The 10,687-nt window shown below is 40.3% G+C and overlaps 1 pseudogene; it reads left to right on the top strand.

The window, feature by feature from the left end:
* Positions 1 to 5,812: 5,812 nt before the first annotated feature.
* Positions 5,813 to 6,510, top strand: LOC129633578 (bcl-2-like protein 1; annotated as a pseudogene).
* The last annotated feature ends 4,177 nt before the right edge of the window (positions 6,511 to 10,687 follow it).

Here is a 10,687-nt window from a genome sequence, read left to right as displayed (position 1 = left end):
TGGGCCCTCATTAAAGCCATGACTTTGCCATGTCAAGAAAATTCTAGCCCTCCTTATATTCGACAACAGGCAGCACATTTGTTACATGAATACAAATTAGATGATAAAACTTTACAAAAGGCCCAATTAAAACAACATAAAATATTTCAAAATTATCCCACCAGCCCTGCTCCGGCTGCCCCAAGTGCTCCTCCTCCTCTTGCAATGGACACCAAACCGAAAGTCCTCTCAACTCAAGGACAAAAGGACCCTGACAATGACTATTCTGAGGCTCTTTTTGACACTAAATCTGACAGTACTTTCCCTAATGACAATGATAAGCCTTTAACACATACTCATATGTATGAAATAACACCATGTACTCATTCTCCTTCACGACAAAGGCTTTCTGGATTGCTAGACTGGGACATGAAAAACGAGTCCTTTCTAGCATTCACTACATCACACCTGGCCTTAGCCAAACAAAACCTTGCCAGATATAAGCTCCAAATAGTTGAGCCACCTGACCCTAATAAAGATGGTCCAGATTTTGAGCCCAACATATGGATATGGGTAAACCCCAACCTTGTGTTCCCCCCTGAAAAGCTAAAAGTCAATTAAACCTGAAGATAGCCATACAAAAGTATTTCAAGGACCTAATGAAGCCTATGGTAATTTTTTAGCGAGATTGAAAGTTGCTATTTCCCATAATGTTATCAAAAAAGAGACCAAAATACAGCTAAAAAAATTGCTTGCTTATAAAAATGCAAACCAAAAATGTTAAAAAGCTATTGCTCCAATTCATGAGTTTGAGACTATTATTGATTATTTAAAGGCTTATCACAATTTAGGATCAGAAACTCAAAAAATATAAATGTTAACTGAAACAGTGGTTGCTACCTTTAAAAAGAGATATAAAAGATGTTTAACTTGTGGAGATAAAACTCATGGGCCAAAGAACTAAACAGACATTTCTCCAAAGAAGACATACAGATGGCTAACAAACACATGAAAAGATGCTCCACATCACTCATTATCAGAGAAATGCAAATCAAAACCACTATGAGGTACCATTTCACACCAGTCAGAATGGCTGCGATCCAAAAGTCTACAAGTAATAAATGCTGGAGAGGGTGTGGAGAAAAGGGAACCCTCTTACACTGTTGGTGGGAATGCAAACTAGTACAGCCACTATGGAGAACAGTGTGGAGATTCCTTAAAAAACTGGAAATAGACCTGCCTTATGATCCAGCAATCCCACTGCTGGGCATACACACTGAGGAAACCAGAAGGGAAAGAGGCACATGTACCCCAGTGTTCATCACAGCACTGTTTATAATAGCCAGGACATGGAAGCAACCTAGATGTCCATCAGCAGATGAATGGATAAGAAAGCTGTGGTACATATACACAATGGAGTATTACTCAGCCATTAAAAAGAATACATTTGAGTCAGTTCTAATGAGGTGGATGAAACTGGAGCCTATTATACAGAGTGAAGTAAGCCAGAAAGAAAAACACCAATACAGTATACTAACGCATATATATGGAATTTAGAAAGATGGTAACAATAACCCTGTGTACGAGACAGCAAAAGAGACACTGATGTATAGAACAGTCTTATGGACTCTGTGAGAGAGGGAGAGGGTGGGAAGATTTGGGAGAATGGCATTGAAACATGTAAAATATCATGTATGAAACGAGTTGCCAGTCCAGGTTCGATGCACGATACTGGATGCTTGGGGCTGGTGCACTGGGACGACCCAGAGGGATGGAATGGGGAGGGAGGAGGGAGGAGGGTTCAGGATGGGGAACACATGTATACCTGTGGCAGATTCATTTTGATATTTGGCAAAACTAATACAATTATGTAAAGTTTAAAAATAAAATAAAATTAAATTAAAAAAAAAAGGATTCTCCTAAAAAACACACACAAAACAATTAAAACTATTAAAAAAAAAAAAAACCTACAGAAATTTGCTGTCATTGCCATAAGGGGATATTTTGGGCCAGAAAATGTCAATCTAAATGTGATATTGTAAGGAAGCCTATTTTGGGAAACTCAAAGCTGGGGACTTCTCGGGTCCTCATCAACAAAAACCAGGGACAAACTCCATCTTTTCCCTCAAACCCTCAACATCCAACAATGCTACCATTGATATGCCAGCCCTAAATGATTTTCTCCTTTTTCCTCAAGTAGTCCCTACTGAAATACCTACTGGAGTTTTTGGACCCCTACCCCCACAAAACTTCGGTCTTTTATTTGGCCAATACTGTTCACCCTAGAGTAACTGATTCAGATTATAAGGGAGAAATTCAAATTATGATGTCATCTCAGATATTATGACAATTCAAAAAGAGAGACAAAATTGCTCAATTACTTCCTTTATCTTACATTTCTATTAACTCCTCTAATGATGTACAGACGGATGGATTGGACAATTCAGATCAAAAACAATCCTTATGGACATCAATAATATCTGAATATACCCAACCAAATGTAAATATCAAAATTAATGGCAAAAAATTTTCTGGTCTCCTTGATACTAGATCTGATATTACTATTATTTCCAAACATTTATGCCCCAAATCTTGGCCTATGTAGAAAATTTCTTGCCAAATTACAGGAGTTTCTCAAACCAAAATACAAGAGGTTTATCAAAATGTCCAAATTTATCCATATGAGGGACCAAAAGGCCAGCCTACAGCATTATGACCCTACATTATAGATGCACCTCTTAATTTAATAAAAAGAGATTTACTTGTGCAATGACAAACTCAAATATGCATCCACATTTTTCCCAGGGGCCACTGCTCACTTAACAAACAATACAATTATTAAAATAACTTGAAAAGGTGACAAACCTATTTAGACAAAACAATGGCCCCTTAAAAAAGAGAAACTAAAAGCTACTAAGAAGCTTATTGATACACATTTAAAATTAAAACATATTAAAAAATCTTGTTCTCCTTGAAATTCTCCTATTTTTGTAATAAAAAAACTGACAAATGACATCTTTTAACAGACCTTCAAAAAGTTAATGCATCTATAAAACCTATGGGTACATTGCAGCCAAAAATTCCATCACCTACATTTATTCCCCAAAACTGACATATTATTATTATAAATGTACAGGATTGCTTTTTTACTATACCTTTACACCTTCTAGACTGAGAAAGATTTGCCTTCTCTCTTCCTTTTCCTAATCATGTTGGGCCCCATAAATGATATCAGTAAACTGTATTGCCTCAAAAACTGGTGAATTCTTCCACCATATGTCAATATTATGTAGCCAAAGCTTTTGAACCTGTGAAAAAACAATTTCCTGACTTTCTTGTTATTCATTATATAGATGATGGTGGCTCAGAGATTAAAGCGTCTGCCTCCAGTGCAGGAGACCCGGGTTTGATCCCTGGGTCGGGAAGATCCCCAGGAGAAGGAAATGGTAACCCACTCCAGTATTCTTGCCTGGAGAATCACATGGATGGAGAAGCCTGGTAGGCTACAGTCCACGGGGTCACAAAGAGTCGAACATGACTGAGTGACTTCACCATATTGTTTTTGGCTCCATCTGTTTTAAAAACTCAACAAATTTTTGACATAGCTCAACAATGCTTAAAAGATTCTAGATTAATAATTGCCCCTAAAAAGATTCAAACCTCTAGACCTTACAATTACTTAAGATCTATTGTTAATAGACAACATATTACTCCCCAACTAACACAGATTCATGTTGATAAATTATCAACCTTGAATGATTTTCAAAAACTTTTAGACAATATAAACTGGATTAGACCCTCTTTAAAAGTGCAGTCTTTCAGTTGTGACCGACTCTTTGCAACTCCATGGACTGTAGCCTACAAGCCTCCTCCATCCATGGGATTTTCCAGGCAAGAGTACTGGAGTGGGTTGCCATTTCCTTCTCCAGGGGATCTTCCCGACCCAGGGATCAAACTTGAGTCTACCGCATTTCACGCAGATGCTTTACCATCTGAGCCACCAAATACTTTAAAAGGAGATCCTGATTTAAATAGCCCTCGCTCACTTTCACAAGACACACACACACACACACACACTCTGTTTAATACAAAATAAATTATACAAAAACAATTTCTTATTCATATTAGACTTGAATTACCTTTAGAGTTGTTTATACTCCTCTCTCTCCATTCTCCCACAAGACTTCTTGCCCAACAAGAACACCCAATAAAATGGATATATACCCATTTTGGGAGAAGGCAATGGCACCCCACTCCAGTACTCTTGCCTGGAAAATCCCATGGATGAAGGAGTCTGGTAGGCTCCAGTCCATGGGGTCACTAAGAGTCGGGCATGACTGAACGACTTCACTTTCACTTTTCACTTTGGTGCATTGGAGAAGGAAATGGCAACCCACACCAGTGTTCTTGCCTGGAGAATCCCAGGGACAGAGGAGCCTGGTGGGCTGCCGTCTATGGGGTTGCACAGAGTCAGATACGACTGAAGCGACTTAGCAGCAGCAGCATACCCATTTTGAAGAGACAAAGTCACTTATGCCCTATCTTGATTTGATCGCTCTAATAATTATCAACAAAAAATATATAACTAAGACTTTAATTGGCTCCTATCTTCACCAAATTATATTGCCTATTAATAAAGCTGAATTTAAAAATACATTACAAACTTCTACCGATTTCCAAATAGCCTTCTCAGACTATTTTTTTTTAATTTCATTTCATTATCCCTCTAATAAACTTTGAAATTTCTTCAAAAATATTACATTTATTATCTCTCACATTGTTGCATCACAACCTATACTTCAAGCTGATGTTTTCTATATAGATGCGACTAAAAACACCAAAGCCTCATTTTGGCCTCTCAAAAAATATAGTCTTTTATACTAAATGTCATTCTACTCAACAAAATAAATTATATGCTCTTATTCAGGTTATTCACCTACATCCTTATCCTATCAATATAATTTCTGACTCCTCATATTCAATTTTTGTATTTAAAAAATATAAAAACTTCTACAATAAATTCTAATCAATCTAGTATTCAACAACTTTTCCTTGAATTACAATCTATTATTAGGGACCACACCTCCCCCATTTCACACACCAAAACTACAAATAAAAACATTAAAAAAGGAGGAATACACAGGAACAATTCTATCTTCTCTATCCAGAGCAGACTTCACTAGATTCTAAATACAAGATATTCTTTAATCCTATAACTGTTGTTAATACAGCTTTATTTGTTTTAAATTTTTTTAAACTTATCACAAGGAGGCATCTTGACATAAGCAGAAACATTTCTTAGAATTGGAAGACACTTCTCTCCCTCTGCCTGGTTGGAATCAAGATGGGCTAACTAAACAATAGAAATCTAGGAAATTAATCTTACAGGGAAAGGGGTATGCCTGTATTTCTCCAGATAGGTCCAACGAAATCAGTTGGCTTTCTCTTTGAAAGATCCACCCCAGGGGAGCATCTGGTGTTCAAAATAGAGGGAGAAAACGGCTAAATTCCCGGGAAGAAAAAAATTCCAATACAAGCCATGCGACTCTAAAAAATCTGCAAGGAACACCGCCCTCAATGTCATCGACCTTATGATCTCCTTACCTAGGGATAAACAAAAACCCTTACCAATCAAGCTAGAAATCTGGTTTCTCAACAGGGAATGCCTCGGAATCCAGAAAATACTTTTGTTGCTATGCTTGCTTTGCTTGCTTTGCTTCCCCCGCTCAAGCTGAATTAATTAATCATACTTATTGGACCTATATACATAACCCCCTTTTTTACTACAGGTATTTTAGACAATAGACTGGTGAAACCCATCCTTATTATGAAAATGTCTCAGAGCAACCGATGGCTGGTGGTTGACTTTCTCTCTTACAAGCTTTCCCAGAAAGGATACAGCTGGAGTCGATTTAATGATGTGGAAGAGAACAGAACTGAGGCCTTGGAAGGGACAAAATCAGATATGGAAACCCCAATGCCATCAATAACAACCCATCTTGGCACCTGGAGGATAGCCCTGTGGTGAATGGAGCCACTGGCCACAGCAGAAGCTTGGACACCTGGAAAGTGATCCCCATGAGAACAGTAAAGCCAGCCCTGAGGGAAGCAGGCAATGAGTTTGAACTGAGGTAGCAACAGGCGTTCAGCGACCAGACGTCCCAGCTCCACATCACCCCAGGGACAGCATATCAGAGCTTTGAACAGGTGATGTATGAACTCCTCCAGGACGGGGTGAGCTGGGGTCGCATTGTGGCCTTTTTTTCCTTCGGTGGGGCACTGTGCATGGAAAGCATAGACAAGGAGATGCAGGTATTGGTGAGTCAGAGCACAACTTGGATGGCCACCTGCCTAAATGACCACCTAGAGTCTTGGATCCAGGAGAACGGTGGCTGGGACACTTTTGTGAAACTCTATGAAAATAATACAACAACCGAGAGCCAAAAGGGCCAGGAGCGCTTCAACAGCTGGTCCCTGACAGGCATGACTTTGGCTGGTATAGCTCTGCTGGGCTTGCTCTTCAACTCATAGTAACTATTCCTTTCATTATAATCACTCATATTTTATACAAGCTTGTGTTCCTCTTCCTTTTGTTATAGCTATAGAGAACTTACAATTTAATAAGCCTCTACGCTTTGTGACTTGTATAGATTACAAAATGTATACTTGTCTTAATTCCTCTGTTTCTTTGAAAAATGAATCCCTGGAAAGAGGGTCCCATGGCAGGACTTGCCTCCCAGCTGCTCACAAAATTACTCTGGCGATCTAAACAATTCATTGGATGGTTAAGTCTTGGCATTTTGGAATTAATAGCTATTTGCATTACTGCGGTTGTTGCAGACATCACTTTACAAACCTAAATTCAAACACAAAACTTTATTCAAAATTGGACCAAAGATGCTCATATTATGTGGGCCACTCAGGCTCAGATGAGGAAATTCAAGATGAAATACAAGAACTAAAAACAGCCATCCAATGAGTCAGAGATCAATTAATAGATTTACAAAAATAAGTAATACTGAAATGTGATTTGAATTCTACACAATTTTGTATCACTCCTGTTCAGTTCAACTATAGTTCTTACAACTGGGAACAAATTAAATTTCACTTGCAAGACATACATGATAATGCTTCCCTAAATGTACAATTATTGCAAAAGAAAATCTTTGAAACCTTCTCTAAAAGTCTTCCCTCTTCCAATAATTTGGAAACTTTAGCTGAATAGCTAGCTGATCAATTATCTGGGCTAGATCCTCAAAGATGGTTCCAAAGTATTACTCATAGTATTGGGTCTGATGCTGTAACATTGGTAATTGTCCTGGTAATTATATTTGTTGCATAAAGATGCCTTTCAACATAAATTGTTCCCACTAAACAAATTCAATAGGTCAGGGCCTTTTTCAAAAAAATAATAAAAAAGGGGGGAATTGTCAGGGAACGTTTAATTCTAAGGAAGCCTATATGTTGTTTTCTGTTTCTCAAGGGCCCTCGGTTCCTTATCAGTTCCTGGAAAACAGGACCAAACAGAGCTGCACGCAGTTCTCAGGACTGAGGTCATGAGGCAGAACAAATACATGGATTCCTTTCAGTAACCTTTTACTTTTCTGTAAAACTACTTAGTCTTGTTCCTATTTCCAATACATGGATTGTCTTCTGGCCCCATGACTATTGTTATTCCCTTAGTTACTGTTGTTATGCATCTGGTTATGGTGTTTTTCACTTTATTTTTTGCCTAAAGCTTCCTTGTATTGCAATATATAAGCACACACTGCTATGAATAAAGCACCCTTGTTCCACTAGAGACTTGAGTCCCCCACATCCTTCTTTTCTTCACCTTCTTTTCATTGACTCCTATCCCCAGGTTCTGGTCTGTCAAGAACACCGTAACATATGTATTAGCAAATCATCTCTCTTTGCACGCTTTGGGCCATTGAGTTTTTCTGTTTTGTTTCTGCCGCATTCTCCTGTCTAGAAGCCAGAGCTTCCTCCGTGGAATGCTTTCATGGTTGTTTCATAATCCACTGCTAAACCCATCCCAGTGTCCTTGACTGAGACAGACAAATCTCTGCTCTGGGTGGGCGTTTTCAACCTCTTCCGTAGCCCTGAGTTGTCTGGTTCACCTCTCACTTCCTGATGGTCCACCGGCAGCTCAAGGAAGGCCCTGGACAGGACTAAGCTCTGGACATATCTCAAACCCTGATCTTTGCACTGTGCCGCAGCTCTCTTCTGGGAGCCCTCCGAATTACCCACCAGAGGCAGTCCTTTGCCACTGCTCTGGTTACCTACTGCTGCATAACTATTTACCCCAGATCTAATGGCTTAAAGCAGTGACTCTTTGATTGTAATTTACTTTTTCTTTTCTTGCAGGAGGGCTCTAGGAGTAGCTCACTGGGTGCTTCTTCTGTTCTATGTGGCATTGGTGGAAGTCACTCATTGCAACTGGAGGATGGGCAGGTCTTGTGTCTAAGACTTAAATGTTGGGTGCTTTGACTGGGAAGTTGGCTGTTATCCAGAGTGTTTGCCCAGGGCTTCTCTAGGCTGGTGGTCTCAGGGTGGACAATTTATTACAGGCAGGGCTTCCAAGGAATGTTCTAAAAGAGATAAAATGGACCAGAAATTGGCACTGAATTATTCCTGCTGTGTCCCAAAATGGTCACAGAGCTTACCTGAATTCAAAGGGAAGGCATATAACTATCTCTATGTCTCCATGGGAGGACTGTTAAAAAACAATAATAATTGTGATCATCTTTGGCCACCATAGCCATTTGCAGGCTCTGTGAGAACAGGTCAAACTCCCGCACTATTTTCGTTTTGTTGCTGAAGCACTTTTTAGTTTTCTCTTCCAAGAGTCAAGCTCGTGTATGCTGCATCGCTCCACTACGTAGAACATATTTCAAAACTCTCCATGTGACCCCATGAAAGTCTGCATCACAAAGCTCCAGGTGGGAGTGGGGTACAGGGGCGGGACTCAATAGGAAGGCAGCTGTCTCTAAAGATATCCCCTGGCCCACCTTCCCCTCTCCCCACGCTCAAGCCTGCTGATACCCTCGAACTGGCCGTGGGTTCCTGGAGTTATGCAATGGTTCTGACACATTTCCTTTGTAAACTTTGCATGTGGGGATTTGTCTCACCCTGCATTTGGTCCATGACATACACCTACATGAATTGGCACCTTGAAACTAAAACAGAAAGAGTTTCATTGTAACTTGAGTGGAGTTTATATTTTGGATGATCGTCAAGGCAAAAATGGACGTGGGCCCAATTTGCTTCAAGTGTGCCAAGGAAAAAGAAACCCTACCATCCCCAGGATATGGGGGAGAGGAATTTGAATCTCTTCTCTCTTGATTCAGCTGTGGCCTAAAAATAGGGTTGTCACAGGGCAGGGCAGCAGTGGGGGTTTGATCACACTCTCCAGCTGCAACGTGGACCTGGGGCTGGAAAGACGGCAGTTTTCTGGGGTGTAACATCAGAGGTGGGGTGTCCGGGGGGTGGGGCGGGCTGCTGGGAAGGATTCAGGCTTCACTTGGGTCCCATGGTCAGGTGACTTGAGGAGTCCATCTCCAAGGGTCTTCCATTGCTACCGGGACTGAAGGATGGCTGGAAAGGTGGGCAGTTCCAGAGGGAAGGTGTCTGTGTCTGCTGACCTTGGGGAGAACACGGCTTGTGGCTGAAACTGATCATAGCCTGGTCAGGAGTGAGACCCCCCAAGAGCCAGCACACGTCACAGCAGATGCTTGCTAAAGTGACTTCTGAGTTGTGTAGACTTAAATGACTTCTGGACTTGTGTGGCTGAAAGAGGTATCTAAGTGGCCATTAGAGCTGAACTGGAGAAAGTTTCTTTTCTTGCAAATGTTTGTGTTTACATAGTGACTTCCTTTTAAAGAGAAGATCACAAAAAGGGTGAGAACAAGTTAAACGTGCAGTGGAGAAATCTGACAAATAGCTTTCTCAGCCAGGTGGTCAAAGTTAACAGCATCGGCGACAAGTCAGGTTGACAGCAGGTGCCCTTGATGTGATGAGAAATGGGATTTTACCCCCATGACCTTCCATCTAATCATGACCCAAATCCAGCCTAATCGAGAAAAGCATCAGCCAAACTCTAGTTGAGGGACATCCTGCAAAATATGAGACCAGTACTCCTCACATTTGTCAAGGTCTTTAAAAATAAGTCTGACAAATGTCACAGCTTAAGAAATGGTGACTAAATGTAATGCAGTATCCTGGACCCTAGAACAAAAAAAGGACCTTAGATAAAAACTAAGGAACTATGCAGTGTATATGGACTTCTATTAATAGTTATATGTAAACATTGGTTTACTAATTGTAACAAATGTACCATACTAATGTTAGATGTTAGTAGGGGAAACTGAGGCAGGCTATATGCAATCTCTCTGTACCATATTCAAAATAGTAATTTTTCTGAATTCCAAGTGTTCTAAAAAATAGTCTATTAAAAATGTGATGTGTGTGTGTACCACTTGTAAATAGAAATACTAAATAGTTGATTCAGTTCAGTTCAGTTTAGTTGCTCAGTCGTGCCCGACTCTCTGCGACCCCATGAACCACAGCACACCAAGCTTCCCTGTCCATCACCAACTCCTGGAGTTTGCTCAAACTCATGTCCATTGAGTCAGTGATGCCATCCAACCATCTCATCCTCTGTCGTCCCCTTCTCCTCCTGCCTTCACTCTTTCCCAGCATCAGGGTG

This window comes from Bubalus kerabau, chromosome 1, assembly GCF_029407905.1.
Source record: "Bubalus kerabau isolate K-KA32 ecotype Philippines breed swamp buffalo chromosome 1, PCC_UOA_SB_1v2, whole genome shotgun sequence".
NCBI classification, from domain to species: Eukaryota; Metazoa; Chordata; class Mammalia; order Artiodactyla; family Bovidae; genus Bubalus; species Bubalus kerabau.
This window is presented reverse-complemented; position numbering and strand designations above follow the sequence as displayed.